The following is a 16,158-nucleotide window of genomic DNA, read 5'->3' on the forward strand; positions in this document are numbered from 1 at the left end:
CTCTTGCTTGCTGAGGTGTTCCTAAGAATGTCACTGTAGATCTTAGGAAGCTATATCTTTTGATTACTGTGTGTGTGTGTGTGTGTGTGTATATATATATATATACAGTAGAGTCTCACTTATCCAACACTCGCTTCTCCAACGTTCTGGATTATCCAACACATTTTTGTAGTCAATGTTTTCAATATATTGTGATATTTTGGTGCTAAATTCGTAAATACAATAATTACTACATAGCATTTCTGCATATTGAACTACTTTTTCTGCCAAATTTGTTGTATAACATGATGTTTTGGTGCTTAATTTGTAAAATCATAAACTAATTAGATGTTTAATAGGCTTTTCCTTAATGCCTCCTTATTATCCAACATATTCGCTTATCCAACATTCTTCCGGCCCGTTTATGTTGGATAAGTGAGACTCTACTGTATACACACACACACACATACACACACACCTCTTGCCTAGTTTATTTATTTATGTATCAATATATTGTAATATTATTAGTAATATTATACGTAATACATAATATAATTAATATTATTATATTGTATTATTAGTATTATTTTGTATTACAAAATAGTATTATTAATATTACTGCATATGTATGCACATGTATAGTTTCCAACAGACCGCACAACCTCTGAGGATGCCTGCCACTTTTGGACTCTTGCTTGCTGAGGTGTTCCTAAGAATGTCACTGTGGATCTTATTTTTATTTTATTTATTTCCAGAATTTATACCCCGCCCTTCTCACTCGGGGGGACTCAGGGCGGCTTACACAGTTGGCAACATTTAATGCCAAGAACATAATAATAAAACAAAAAACAGTACATATAATCAATTAAAACTATAAAAATACATCATTAAAATACATTATAAAAATTAAAACATAAGTAAATTAGATCCATTTGTCTAAAAACCTCATCTTAGGAAGCTATTTCTTTTTATTACTGTGTGTGTTGCCTAGCTTATTTATTTATTTATCAATATATTGTAATATTATTAGTAATATTACACGTAATATATATTATATAATTAATATTATTTTGTATACAAAATAATATTATTAATATTACTGTATACGTATACACATGTATAGTTTCCAACAGACCTCACAACCTCTGAGGATGCCTGCCACTTTTGGACTCTCGCTTGCTGAGGTGTTCCTGAGAATGTCACTGTAGATCTTAGGAAGCTATTTCTTTTTATTACTGTATGTATACACACACACACACACACACACACACATATACACACACACACCTCTTGCCTAGTTTATTTATTTATTTATCAATATATTGTAATATTATTAGTAATATTACACGTAATATATAATACCAGCTGTGCCCTGCCACGCGTTGCTGTGGCCCATTGGAATTGCACTGAATAGCTCCGGTTTTGGGTTTTTTTAAGGCCCTGTGGAGGTTCGTGATGTGATATTTTGTGGTTTCAACCTCGAGGCGTGGATGATGGATTGTGTTGTGAAATTTTGAGGTTGGGGGGTGTTTAGTTTTGTTGTTTTGCTCGGTGCCAGGATTCCATCACTCTTTTATATATAGAGATATAAATAATATTATTATATTGTATTATTAGTATTATATTGTATTACAAAATAATATTATTAATATTACTGTATATGTATACACATGTATAGTTTCCAACAGACCTCACAACCTCTGAGGATGCCTGCCACTTTTGGACTCTCGCTTGCTGAGGTGTTCCTGAGAATGTCACTGTAGATCTTAGGAAGCTATTTCTTGATGTGGGCAAAACGTCAGGAGCATGGCTATAGAGCCCGGAAAACTCACTGCAAGCCAAAATTAGAACTGTTTTACTGAGGTTTTCTATGGGAAATGTGGAGAGGCCAACGTGTCACCTGCCTGATGGGTTTTGGGGTGAATGATGGGCACCCCAAAGCCAGGTTCAGGGGCTGCTAGGCCGGTTAGTCCTCTGTGGGTGGTAATGAAAGAGCCCTGGGCCCCAAGAACTGGTTTTGATTTGGGTTGTTTGTATTGTTTCACAGCTGGGAGAGATTAACTCCTCCTCCGGAGCTTGGGAAAAACTACATTTGTTGGACTACAACTCCCAGATTCCACCCAGTTGCATTAAGGCATGGGCAAAATTTGGCCTTTCGTCCAGGTGTTTTGGACTGCAACTCCCATCATTCCTAACAGCCTCAGGCCCTTTCCTTTTCCCCCTCGGCCGCTTAAGCGGCCGAGGGGGAAAAGGAAGGGGCCTGAGGCTGTTAGGAATGATGGGAGTTGCAGTCCAAAACACCTGGACGAAAGGCCAGAGTTTGCCCAGGCCTGATCTACACTGTAGAATGAAAGCAGTTTGACGCAAAACCATAACTCCCAGGATTGTGTAGCATTCAGCCATTGTTTTGTGTGTGTGTTTGTGTGTGAGAAAACTGCAAGTCGCTTCTGGTGTGAGATAATTGGCTGTCTGCAAGGACGTTGCCCAGGGGATGTTTTGATGTTTTTACCATCCTCGTGGGAGGCTTCTCTCATGTCCCCGCATGGGGAGCTGGAGCTGACAGAGGGAGCTCACCCGCTCTCCCCGGAATCGAACCGCCAACCTGTTGGTCAGCACGAGGGTTTAACCCGTTGCACCACCAGGGGCCATGGTTATTATACAAGACGTGGTCAGAGAAAGCTAAAGACCTTGCAAAACTACGACTCCCAGCCTTCTATGGCATTCAGCCTTGGGTTGGTGTGCCGTTTCCTGGGCTGTGTGGCCATGTTCCGGAAGCATTTTCTCCTGACGTTTCTCCCACATCTACGGCAGGCATCCTCAGAAGTTGTGAGGTATGGTTATTATTTGCAAGCCAACATTTTCGTGAGACTCCCAAATTATTCATCATGAGGAATACTTGGTATGTCTGACCCTGTGCTTCCTGTTTGCGCTTGTTTTTAATGTTATATTTACTTTTCTTCGGGCCTGTTGTGAGTAACAAATGCCTTGTCAAAGCAGCTCATTTGGCAAAACCTTTGTATTGCTTACCGGGCCCTTTTGCTCCTCATCCTCTATCTAGCTGAAGGGCTTTTTAGCATTGACGTTATTAGGAGTGTGAAAAAGGAGGGCTGGGCTGCAACTAAACTCCGGAATAATAACAATGTATGAGATATAATTATTAAACATTGTATTATGTACAATAAATGTATATACATGTCAGATAAGTGGTTACAAATTACAATCAAACTGTTGCGCTCAAAGTATGATGAATGGGTAGTTGCATTCATCATATTTGTTGTGTGTTTTCCGGTATGTATGGCCATGTTCCAGAAGCACTCTCTCCTGACGTTTCGCCCACATCTGTGGCAGGCATCCTCAGAGGTTGTGAGATCTGTTGGAAACTAGGCAAGTGGGGTTTCTATATCTGTGTGGTATACGAGGCTTTCTTGTCTATATTTTCTTTTTTATATATACAGTAGAGCAGGGGTCCTCAAACATTTTAAGTGGAGGGCCGATTCACAGTCCTTCAAACTGTTGGGGGGCCGGACTATGATGAAATAGTAAAAAAATTAGGATTGTTGTTGTGTGCCTTCATGTCATTTCAGACTTAGGTCAATCCTAAGTCTAAAGTTTAGGATAGAGGCCAGGTCAATGACCTTAGAGGGCCCACGGGCCTTAGTTTGGGGACCCCTGATCTAGACGATCTCATAAGACCATAGGTAAGCAAAGAGACTTCCAAAGACCATCTAGATGATCTAATAATAATAATAATAATAATAATAATAATAAGACCATTGGTAAGGAAAGGCACCCTCAAAGACCATCTAGATGATCTCATAATAATAATAATAATAATAATAATAATAATAATAAGACCATTGGTAAGGAAAGGCACCCTCAAAGACCTTCTAGATGATCTCATAAGACCATTGGTAAGGAAAGGCATCCTCAAAGACCATCTAGATGATCTCATAAGACCATTGGTAAGGAAAGGCACCCTCAAAGACCATCTAGATGATCTCATAAGACCATTGGTAAGGAAAGGCATCCTCAAAGACCATCTAGATGATCTCATAAGACCATTGGTAAGGAAAGGCATCCCCAAAGACCATCTAGATGATCTCATAAGACCATTGGTAAGGAAAGGCACCCTCAAAGACCATCTAGATGATCTCATAAGACCATTGGTAAAGAAAGGCATCCTCAAAGACCATCTAGATGATCTCATAAGACCATTGGTAAGGAAAGGCATCCTCAAAGACCATCTAGATGATCTCATAAGACCATAGGTAAGCAAAGAGACTTCTAAAGACTATCTAGATGATCTCATAAGACCATTGGTAAGGAAAGGCATCCCCAAAGACCATCTAGATGATCTCATAAGACCATAGGTAAGCAAAGAGACTTCTAAAGACCATCTAGATGATCTCATAAGACCATAGGTAAGCAAAGAGACTTCTAAAGACCATCTAGATGATCTCATAAGACCATAGGTAAGCAAAGAGACTTCCAAAGACCATCTAGATGATCTCATAAGACCATTGGTAAAGAAAGGCATCGTCAAAGACCATCTAGATGATCTCATAAGACCATTGGTAAGGAAAGGCACCCTCAAAGACCATCTAGATGATCTCATAAGACCATAGGTAAGCAAAGAGACTTCTAAAGACCATCTAGATGATCTCATAAGACCATTGGTAAGGAAAGGCACCCTCAAAGACCATCTAGATGATCTCATAAGACAATTGGTAAGGAAAGGCATCCCCAAAGACCATCTAGATGATCTCATAAGACCATAGGTAAGGAAAGGCACCCTCAAAGACTATCTAGATGATCTCATAAGACCATTGGTAAGGAAAGGCATCCCCAAAGACCATCTAGATGATCTCATAAGACCATAGGTAAGGAAAGGCACCCTCAAAGACTATCTAGATGATCTCATAAGACCATTGGTAAGGAAAGGCACCCTCAAAGACCATCTAGATGATCTCATAAGACCATAGGTAAGCAAAGAGACTTCTAAAGACCATCTAGATGATCTCATAAGACCATTGGTAAGGAAAGGCACCCTCAAAGACCATCTAGATGATCTCATAAGACCATTGGTAAGGAAAGGCATCCCCAAAGACCATCTAGATGATCTCATAAGACCATAGGTAAGGAAAGGCACCCTCAAAGACTATCTAGATGATCTCATAAGACCATTGGTAAGGAAAGGCATCCCCAAAGACCATCTAGATGATCTCATAAGACCATTGGTAAGGAAAGGCACCCTCAAAGACTATCTAGATGATCTCATAAGACCATAGGTAAGGAAAGGCACCCTCAAAGACTATCTAGATGATCTCATAAGACCATAGGTAAGGAAAGGCATCCCCAAAGACCATCTAGATGATCTCATAAGACCATTGGTAAGGAAAGGCATCCCCAAAGACTATCTAGATGATCTCATAAGACCATAGGTAAGGAAAGGCATCCCCAAAGACCATCTAGATGATCTCATAAGACCATAGGTAAGGAAAGGCACCCTCAAAGACCATCTAGATGATCTCATAAGACCATAGGTAAGGAAAGGCATCCCCAAAGACCATCTAGATGATCTCATAAGACCATAGGTAAGGAAAGGCACCCTCAAAGACTATCTAGATGATCTCATAAGACCATTGGTAAGGAAAGGCACCCTCAAAGACCATCTAGATGATCTCATAAGACCATAGGTAAGCAAAGAGACTTCTAAAGACCATCTAGATGATCTCATAAGACCATTGGTAAGGAAAGGCACCCTCAAAGACCATCTAGATGATCTCATAAGACCATTGGTAAGGAAAGGCATCCCCAAAGACCATCTAGATGATCTCATAAGACCATAGGTAAGGAAAGGCACCCTCAAAGACTATCTAGATGATCTCATAAGACCATTGGTAAGGAAAGGCATCCCCAAAGACCATCTAGATGATCTCATAAGACCATTGGTAAGGAAAGGCACCCTCAAAGACTATCTAGATGATCTCATAAGACCATTGGTAAGGAAAGGCACCCTCAAAGACTATCTAGATGATCTCATAAGACCATTGGTAAGGAAAGGCACCCTCAAAGACCATCTAGATGATCTCATAAGACCATAGGTAAGCAAAGAGACTTCTAAAGACCATCTAGATGATCTCATAAGACCATTGGTAAGGAAAGGCACCCTCAAAGACTATCTAGATGATCTCATAAGACCATTGGTAAGGAAAGGCACCCTCAAAGACTATCTAGATGATCTCATAAGACCATTGGTAAGGAAAGGCACCCTCAAAGACCATCTAGATGATCTCATAAGACCATTGGTAAGGAAAGGCATCCCCAAAGACCATCTAGATGATCTCATAAGACCATAGGTAAGGAAAGGCACCCTCAAAGACTATCTAGATGATCTCATAAGACCATTGGTAAGGAAAGGCATCCCCAAAGACCATCTAGATGATCTCATAAGACCATTGGTAAGGAAAGGCACCCTCAAAGACTATCTAGATGATCTCATAAGACCATTGGTAAGGAAAGGCATCCCCAAAGACCATCTAGATGATCTCATAAGACCATTGGTAAGGAAAGGCATCCCCAAAGACCATCTAGATGATCTCATAAGACCATTGGTAAGGAAAGGCATCCCCAAAGACCATCTAGATGATCTCATAAGACCATAGGTAAGGAAAGGCACCCTCAAAGACTATCTAGATGATCTCATAAGACCATTGGTAAGGAAAGGCATCCCCAAAGACCATCTAGATGATCTCATAAGACCATAGGTAAGGAAAGGCACCCTCAAAGACCATCTAGATGATCTCATAAGACCATTGGTAAGGAAAGGCATCCCCAAAGACCATCTAGATGATCTCATAAGACCATAGGTAAGGAAAGGCACCCTCAAAGACTATCTAGATGATCTCATAAGACCATTGGTAAGGAAAGGCATCCCCAAAGACCATCTAGATGATCTCATAAGACCATAGGTAAGGAAAGGCACCCTCAAAGACTATCTAGATGATCTCATAAGACCATTGATAAGGAAAGGCATCCCCAAAGACCATCTAGATGATCTCATAAGACCATAGGTAAGCAAAGAGACTTCTAAAGACCATCTAGATGATCTCATAAGACCATTGGTAAGGAAAGGCATCCCCAAAGACCATCTAGATGATCTCATAAGACCATAGGTAAGCAAAGAGACTTCTAAAGACCATCTAGATGATCTCATAAGACCATTGGTAAGGAAAGGCATCCCCAAAGACCATCTAGATGATCTCATAAGACCATAGGTAAGGAAAGGCATCCCCAAAGACCATCTAGATGATCTCATAAGACCATTGGTAAGGAAAGGCATCCCCAAAGACCATCTAGATGATCTCATAAGACCATTGGTAAGGAAAGGCATCCCCAAAGACTATCTAGATGATCTCATAAGACCATTGGTAAGGAAAGGCATCCCCAAAGACCATCTAGATGATCTCATAAGACCATTGGTAAGGAAAGGCATCCCCAAAGACCATCTAGATGATCTCATAAGACCATAGGTAAGGAAAGGCATCCCCAAAGACCATCTAGATGATCTCATAAGACCATTGGTAAGGAAAGGCATCCCCAAAGACCATCTAGATGATCTCATAAGACCATTGGTAAGGAAAGGCATCCCCAAAGACCATCTAGATGATCTCATAAGACCATTGGTAAGGAAAGGCATCCCCAAAGACTATCTAGATGATCTCATAAGACCATTGGTAAGGAAAGGCATCCCCAAAGACCATCTAGATGATCTCATAAGACCATTGGTAAGGAAAGGCATCCCCAAAGACCATCTAGATGATCTCATAAGACCATTGGTAAGGAAAGGCATCCCCAAAGACCATCTAGATGATCTCATAAGACCATTGGTAAGGAAAGGCATCCCCAAAGACTATCTAGATGATCTCATAAGACCATTGGTAAGGAAAGGCATCCCCAAAGACCATCTAGATGATCTCATCTAGATCAGCCCTGCGACTGACCAGGAGGACCTCTGTCTTGTCTGGATTAAGTTTCATTTTGTTCACCCTCATCCAGTCCGACACAGCGGCCAGACACCGGTTCAGGACCTGGACAGCCTCCTTAGTGACAGGTGGGAAGGAGTGACAGAGCTGGACATCATCTGCATACAGATGACACCTCACCCCGAAACTCCGGATGATCTCTCCCAACGGCTTCATGTTTATGTTAAACAACATGGGGGACAGTATTGACCCCTGCGGGACCCCACAAGTCAATGGTTGTGGGGCCGAGCAGGTGTCCCCCAAGGACACCATCTGGGACCAACCCTCCAGGAAGGACCGGAGCCACTGCAGAACAGTACCCCCGAGACCCATCCCGGCAAGGCGCCCCAGAAGGATACCGTGATCGACGGTATCGAAGGCCGCTGAGAGGTCCAGCAGAACCAGCAGGGACACTCTACCCCTGTCCAGTTCCCGGCGTAGATCATTGACTAAGGCGACCAAGGCTGTCTCGGTACCATGTCCCGGCCTGAAGCCAGACTGCGCCGGATCCAGAAAATCAGTGTCAACCAAGAATGCCTGGAGTTGTGCGGCCACCACACGTTCCACGACCTTGCCCAAAAAGGGGAGATTGGAAATAGGCCGAAAGTTCTCCAATTGAGTGGGGTCCAGTGATGGCTTCTTCAACAGTGGTTTGATCACAGCCAATTTGAGGCTCGCTGGAACAATGCCTTCCTGAAGGGAGGCATTCACCACCACCTTCACCCACTCGGCCAACCCCCCTCTGGCTTCCTTTATCAGCCAGGATGGGCAGGGGTCTCGGATGCATGTGGTCGCCCTCACCTCTCCAAGCACCTTGTCCACGTCCTCGGGCTGAACCAATTGAAACGAATCCATCAAAATAGGACAAGCAGGTGCACTTGTTACATCCTCGGAGTAAAATCCAGAGCAGATCAAAGCGACTTTGTCCGCAAAGAACTGAGCAAATGCTTCACAGCGGGCTGCCGAGTTGTCAGGGATCCCAAGTTGTCAGGGATCCCAGGGATCTTCTGGCCATGTTCCAGAAGCATTCTCTCCTGACGTTTCGCCCACATCTATGGCAGTCATCCTCAGAGGTTGTGAGGTCTGTTGGAAACTAGGCAAGGCCATTCAATGCTAATCAAGGTGGACATTATTCAATATTAACACTTGCCTCCAACAGACAAGAGTTCTGTATATAAACCCCACCTGCCTAGTTTCCAACAGACCTCCAAACCTCTGAGGATGCCTGCCATAGATGTGGGCGAAACATCAGGAGAGAATGCTTCTGGAACATGGCCAGACAGCCCAGAAAACTCGCAACAACCCTGCGATTTTGGCCGTGAAAACCTTCGACAACACATTGATTCCATTCTTGAATTGTTTGGACTAAATAACAAAAGTAAGCAGTATGTATTAATCTTAGCTAATTTTACTACTCCAGAAAATACTTTGTACAATTGTATTAATGTTACCCAATACTTGCAGACCAGATGAAGACTATAGGTAGTCAAAACCTGTTGTGGATTCATCCTTTACGGAGAATCAAGAAAATATAAACAAAAAAGCTGACTACATTGTGAATGCAACTATCCATTCATCCTACTGTGAATGCAACAGCTTGATTGTGATTTGTAACCACTTATCTGACATTTATATTCATTTATTGTACATAATACAATGTTTAATCATATCTAATACATTGTTGTTATTCCATTAGTGAGTACACGTCAGTTAAACCCTTGGGAACTCATTTTTTCTTATAGTACATTGCAACTACAGTGAATATACAGTAGAGTCTCACTTATCCAAGCTAAACGGGCCGGCAGAACATTGGATAAGCGAAAATGTTGGATAATAAGGAGGGATTAAGAAAAAAAGCCTATTACACATAAAATTACATTATGATTTTACAAATTAAGCACCAAAACATCATGTTTTACAACAAATTGACAGAAAAAGCGGTTCAATACATAGTAATGTTCTATAGTAATTATTGTATTTATGAATTTAACACCAAAACATTGCAACATTGACTACAAAAACATTGACTACTAAAAGGCAGACTGCGTTGGATAATACAGAACATTGGATAAGTGAGACTCTACTGTAGTTTGATTCCACTTCAACTGCCCTGAGTCAAGGCTATGGAATGCTGGGAGTTGTGCTTTGACAAGAGTGTTGGTGCCAAACTATAACTCCCAGGATTCTTGCAAGACTTGTTCCTCTGGGGCTGAGACAGTGTGACTTTGCACGCTGGCTTCCAAGGCTTCCATGGCAGGGATTCGAATTCAGGTCTCAATAATTGAACCAGTTCTTCATATTATGTAGCTCTCTGTTATAGCTCAGTGATTTCACTCAATCTTTGTTCCCTTTCCCTTCCACTCATGACTTTCCACATCCTTCCAGCCTTAACCTTAACCCACGGTTGTCACAGTGATGTTATGTCTACACAGCAGAATACATGCAGTTTGACACCACTTTTCCTGCAATGATTCAATGACTCTTCCTCCCACCCTGGACATCTTTCCCAAAGAAAGAAAGAAAGAAAGAAAGAAAGAAAGAAAGAAAGAAAGAAAGAAAGAAAGAAAGAAAGAGAGAAAGAAAGATCCTCCACTTAATGCCTAGTTTCCAACTGACCTCACCACCTCATTGGTGCAGGCGAAACGTCAGGAGAGAGTGCTGCTGGGACATAAACATATGTTCCCTCTTCCTCCCACCCAGGACATCATTCCCAATGATAGATAGATAGATAGATCCTCCACTAAATGCCTAGTTTCCAACTGACCTCACCACCTCATAGGTGCAGGTGAAACGTCAGGAGAGAGTGCTGCTGGGACATAAGATATGTTCCCTCTTTCTCCCACGCTGGACATCATTCCACATAGATAGATAGATAGATCCTCCACTTAATGCCTAGTTTCCAACTGACCTCACCACCTCATAGTTGCAGGCGAAACATCAGGAGAGAGTGCTGCTGGGACATAAAAATATGTTCCCTCTTCCTCCCACCCTGGACATCATTCCAGATAGATAGATAGAAAAATAGATAGATAGAAAGATAGATTCTCCATTTAATGCCTAGTTTCCAACTGACCTCACCGCCTCATCGGTGCAGGTGAAATGTCAGGAGAGAGTGCTGCTGGCACATAAGAATATGTTCCCTCTTCCTCCCGCCCTGGACATCATTCCACATAGATAGATAGATAAATAGATAGATCCTCCATTTAATGCCTAGTTTCCAACTGACCTCAACACATCGTAGGTGCAGGCGAAATGTCAGGAGAGAGTGCTGCTGGGACATAAGAATATGTTCCCTCTTCCTCCCACCCTGGACATCATTCCAGATAGATAGATAGAAAAATAGATAGATAGAAAGATAGATCCTCCATTTAATGCCTAGTTTCCAACTGACCTCACCACCTCATCGGTGCAGGCAAAATGTCAGGAGAGAGTGCTGCAGGGACTTAAGAATATGTTCCCTCTTCCTCCCACCCTGGATATCATTCCCAAAGAAAGAAAGATAGAGCCTCCACTTAATGCCTGGTTTCCAACTGACCTCACCACCTCATAGTTGCAGGCGAAACATCAGGAGAGAGTGCTGCTGGGACATCAGAATATGTTCCCTCTTTCTCCCATGCTGGCCATCATTCCACAACTATAGATAGATAGATAGATAGATAGATAGATAGATAGATAGATCCTCAATTTAATGCCTAGTTTCCAACTGACCTCATCACCTCATAGGTGCAGGCGAAATGTCAGGAGAGAGTGCTGCTGGGACATAAGATTATGTTCCCTCTTCCTCCCATGCTGGCCATCATTCCACAACTATAGATAGATAGATAGATATATAGATCCTCAATTTAATGCCTAGTTTCCAACTGACTTCACCACCTCATAGGTGCAGGTGAAATGTCAGGAGAGAGTGCTGCTGGGACATAAGAATATGTTCCCTCTTCCTCCCACCATGGACCTCATTCCATATAGACAGATAGATCCTCTACTAAATGCCTAGTTTCCAACTGACCTCACCACCTCATCGGTGCAGGCGAAATGTCAGGAGAGAGTGCTCCTGGGACATCAGATATGTTCCCTCTTCCTCCCACCCTGGACATCATTCCACACAGATAGATAGATAGATAGATCCTCAATGTAATGCCTAGTTTCCAACTGACCTTGTCACCTCATAGGTGCAGGTGAAACGTCAGGAGAGAGTGCTGCTGGGATATAAAAATATGTTCCCTCATCCTCCCACCCTGGACATCATTCTACATAGATAGATAGATAGATAGATAGATAGATAGATAGATAGATAGAAAGATAGATCCCCCACTTAATGCCTAGTTTCCAACTGACCTCACCACCACATAAGTGCAGGCAAAATGTCAGGAGAGAGGTCTGCTGGGACATAAGAATATGTTCCCTCTTCCTCCCACCCTGTATATCATTCTACATAGATAGATAGATCGATCCTCTACTTAATGCCTAGTTTCCAACTGACCTCACTATCTCATAGATTCAGGCAAAATATCAGGAGAGAGTGCTGCAGGGACATAAGAATATGTTCCCTCTTCCTCCCACCCTGGACATCATTCCACAAAGACAGATAGATAGATAGATAGATCCTCCACTAAATGCCCAGTTTCCAACTGACTTCACCACCTCATAGGTTCAGGCGAAATGTCAGGAGAGAGTGCTGCTGGGACATAAACATATGTTTCCTCTTTCTCCCACCCAGGACATCATTCCCATAGATAGATAGATAGATAGATAGATCCTCCACTTAATGCCTAGTTTCCAACTGACCTCACCACCTCGTAGTTGCAGGCGAAATGTCAGGAGAGAGTGCTACAGGGACATATGTTCCCTCTTCCTCCCACCCTGGACATCATTCCCAATGATAGAAAGATAGATCCTCCACTCAGTGCCTAGTTTCCAACTGACCTCACCACCTCATAGGTGCAAGCGAAATGTCAGGAGAGAGTGCTGCTGGGACATAAGAGTTCAAGTTCACTTTATTACGGTCAAGAAGAGAAACCCTGGGATTTGCATCGATACTAAGGAATGAATGTTTTTGCTGCAACGGCGAAATGCAATGCAATCCTGGGAATTGTAGTTTGCACGCTTGGGCAGAGGAGGCCGAAGTCCTTGCAAAACTATAACTCCCAGGGTCACACAGCAATGGGCTGAAGTGGTATCGAACTGCATTAATTCCCCACCCAATTGTTAGAATGCAGGGCAAGGGAGGAACTTAGAGAAGTATTGGATGTATAGTTTGTTTTGTTTTTTCTCACGGAACTTTGCTGCGAGCAAACAATAAATGAGAGAATGGAAAATAAAAAGGCCCGCCGTGCAAATCCTGCCAGACGGCTTTGAGTTTTGGGAAAACTTTTTTCCAAAACTTTTTTCCAAACTTTGTACGGAAAGTTCGAGCTGCTCCCACGCGGAAAACGTATGCATATGCGTTTTGGGAGAGTTTGGATATTGTTGTTGGGCCAACTTGGGCCGTCCAGGGGTTTTGGACTCCAACTCCCATCGTTCCTGACAGCCTCAGGCCCCTTCCTTTTGCCCCTCAGCCGCTTAAGCGGCTGAGGGGCAAAAGGAAAGGGCCTGAGGCTGTCAGGAACGATGGGAGTTGGAGTCCAAAACCCCTGCACGGCCCAAGTTGGCCCATACCTACTTGGTAGGGGATTATGGGAGTTGTCATTCCCAGAAAGCACTTCCCTGACTTCTGGTTCGATTGCATTCCCCTGAACCCTAGTGTCATAGGGGATACTGGGAGTTGGAGTCCAAATTTTTTTGCATATTTTGGGAGGGCAAGGCCAATTGCGTTCCCTGGGCCGCCCCACCCGCAAATGATATTTTTGACCCCAAAACTGGGTGTTGCCCACTGGGGCGGCTGCCAAACCCCACTTTTTTTTCCCCCGAACGTGGTTATCATGTGGTTTTCAAAGTTCAAAACCAGCGTTTCATTATTTTTTCATGTTGCAGAAAAGAAAACCAAGGCTTTAAAAGAAAGCAAGGGTCTGGAGCACAACGAAAGGGAATAGAAACCGCATTTTTTTTGAGACTACAATTCCCAGCATCCCTGGTTAGAATGGCCCAGATCATCTACTGGATGATAGATTCTGGGATTGGCAGTCTTTGTTCAAAGAGAGAATTAAAAAAACCCGGGTTTGAGACTACAACACCCATCATCCCCAACTAGCATAGCTCAGGCCTGCTAGTGCAGGGATACTGGGATATGCAGTTTTCTTCCAAAGAGGGAACAAAAACCAACCATATTTGAGACTATAACACCCATAATCATCAACTAGCATAGCTCAGGCCTGCTAGTGCAGGGATACTGGGATATGCAGTTTTCTTCCAAAGAGGGAACAAAAACCAACCATATTTGAGACTATAACACCCATAATCATCAACTAACATAGCTCAGGCCTGCTAGTGCAAGGATACTGGGGTTTGCAGTCTTCCTCAAAAGAGGAAACAAAAACCAACCATATTTGAGACTACAATGCCCAACATCCCCAACTAGCATAGCTCAGACCTGCTAGTGCAGGGATACTGGGATATGCAGTTTTCTTCCAAAGAGGAAACAAAAACCAACCATATTTGAGATTACAATGCCCAACATCCCCAACTAGCATAGCTCAGAACTGCTAGTGCAAGGATACTGGCATTTGCAGTTTTCCTCAAAATAGAGAATGAAAGCCAGCCGTATTTGAGATTACAACACCCATCATCCCCAACTAGCATAGCTCAGACCTGCTAGTGCAAGGATACTGGGGTTTGCAGTCTTCCTCAAAAGAGGGAATGAAAACTAGCCATATTTGAGACTACAGCACCCATCATCCCCAACTAGCATAGCTCAGGCCTGCTAGTGCAGGGATACTGGGATATGCAGTTTTCTTCCAAAGAGGGAACAAACCAACCATATTTGAGACTATAACACCCATCATCCCCAACTAGCATAGCTCAGGCCTGCTAGTGCAGGGATACTGGGATATGCAGTTTTCTTCTAAAGAGGAACAAACCAACCATATTTGAGACTACAACACCCATCATCCCCAACTAGCATAGCTCAGACCTGCTAGTGCATGGATACTAGGATTTGCAGTTTTCCTCCAAAGAGGGAACAAAAACCAACCATATTTATGACTACAACATCCATCATCCCCAACTAATATAGCTCAGGCCTGCTAATGCATGGATACTAGGATTTGCAATTTTCTTCCAAAGAGGGAACAAAAACCAACCATATTTGAGACTATAACACCCATCATCACCAACTAATATAGCTCAGATCTGATAACGCAAGGATGCTGGCATTTGCAGTCTTCCTCCAAAGAGAAACAGAAAGCCCCCATATTTGAGACTACAACACACATCATCCCCAACTAGCATAGCTCAGACCTGCTAGTTCAAGGATATTGGGGTTTGCAGTTTTCCTCCAAAGAACAAAAACCAACCATATTTGAGACTATAACACCCATCATTACCAACTAATATAGCTCAGATCTGATAGTGCAAGGATACTGGCATTTGCAGTCTTCCTCCAAAAGGGGAACGAAAACCAATCATGTTTGAGACTACAACACCCACCATCCCCAACTAGAATAACCCAGACCTGCTGGTGTGTGAATACAGGTATTTACAATCTTCCTCCAAAGAGGAAATGAAAAACCACCTTCCAACATTCCCACCTAATATGGTCCAGACATCCTGCTGGTATATGGATTCTGGGATTTGTAGTCTTTCCTCCAAAGAGGGAATTAACCCCCTAATTTTTGAGACCACAGTGCCCAGCATCCCCACCTAGTGTGGTCCAGACCTCTTGCTGGTGCATGGATTCTGGGATTTGTAGTCTTTTCTTCAAAGAGGGAATTAAAGGCCCCATTTTTTGAAACTACAGTGCCCAGCATCCCCACCTTGTGTGGTCCAGATCTCCTGCTGGTGTGTGGATACTGGGATTTGCAGTCTTTCCTCCAAAGAGGGAATGAACCCCCTCATTTTGAGACAACAGTGCCCAGCATCCCCCCCTAGTGTGGTCCAGACCTCCTGTTGGTGAGTGGATACTGTGATTTGTAGTCTTTCCTCCGGAGAGGGTATGTAAATCACCATTTTTAACACTACAACACTTAGCATCCACACCTAGCATGGCCAATACTTCTTACTG

At 42.9% G+C, this 16,158-nt stretch overlaps 1 protein-coding gene across 2 annotated transcripts in view; it reads left to right on the forward strand.

Moving 5' to 3' along the window:
- plscr3 (phospholipid scramblase 3) overlaps window positions 1–16,158 on the forward strand; it is a 47,078-nt gene that overhangs the window by 2,450 nt on the left and 28,470 nt on the right. The gene's annotated exons all lie outside the window — the stretch shown is intronic.

The sequence above is a fragment of the Anolis carolinensis genome, chromosome 6 (assembly GCF_035594765.1).
Source record: "Anolis carolinensis isolate JA03-04 chromosome 6, rAnoCar3.1.pri, whole genome shotgun sequence".
Classification (NCBI taxonomy): Eukaryota; Metazoa; Chordata; class Lepidosauria; order Squamata; family Dactyloidae; genus Anolis; species Anolis carolinensis.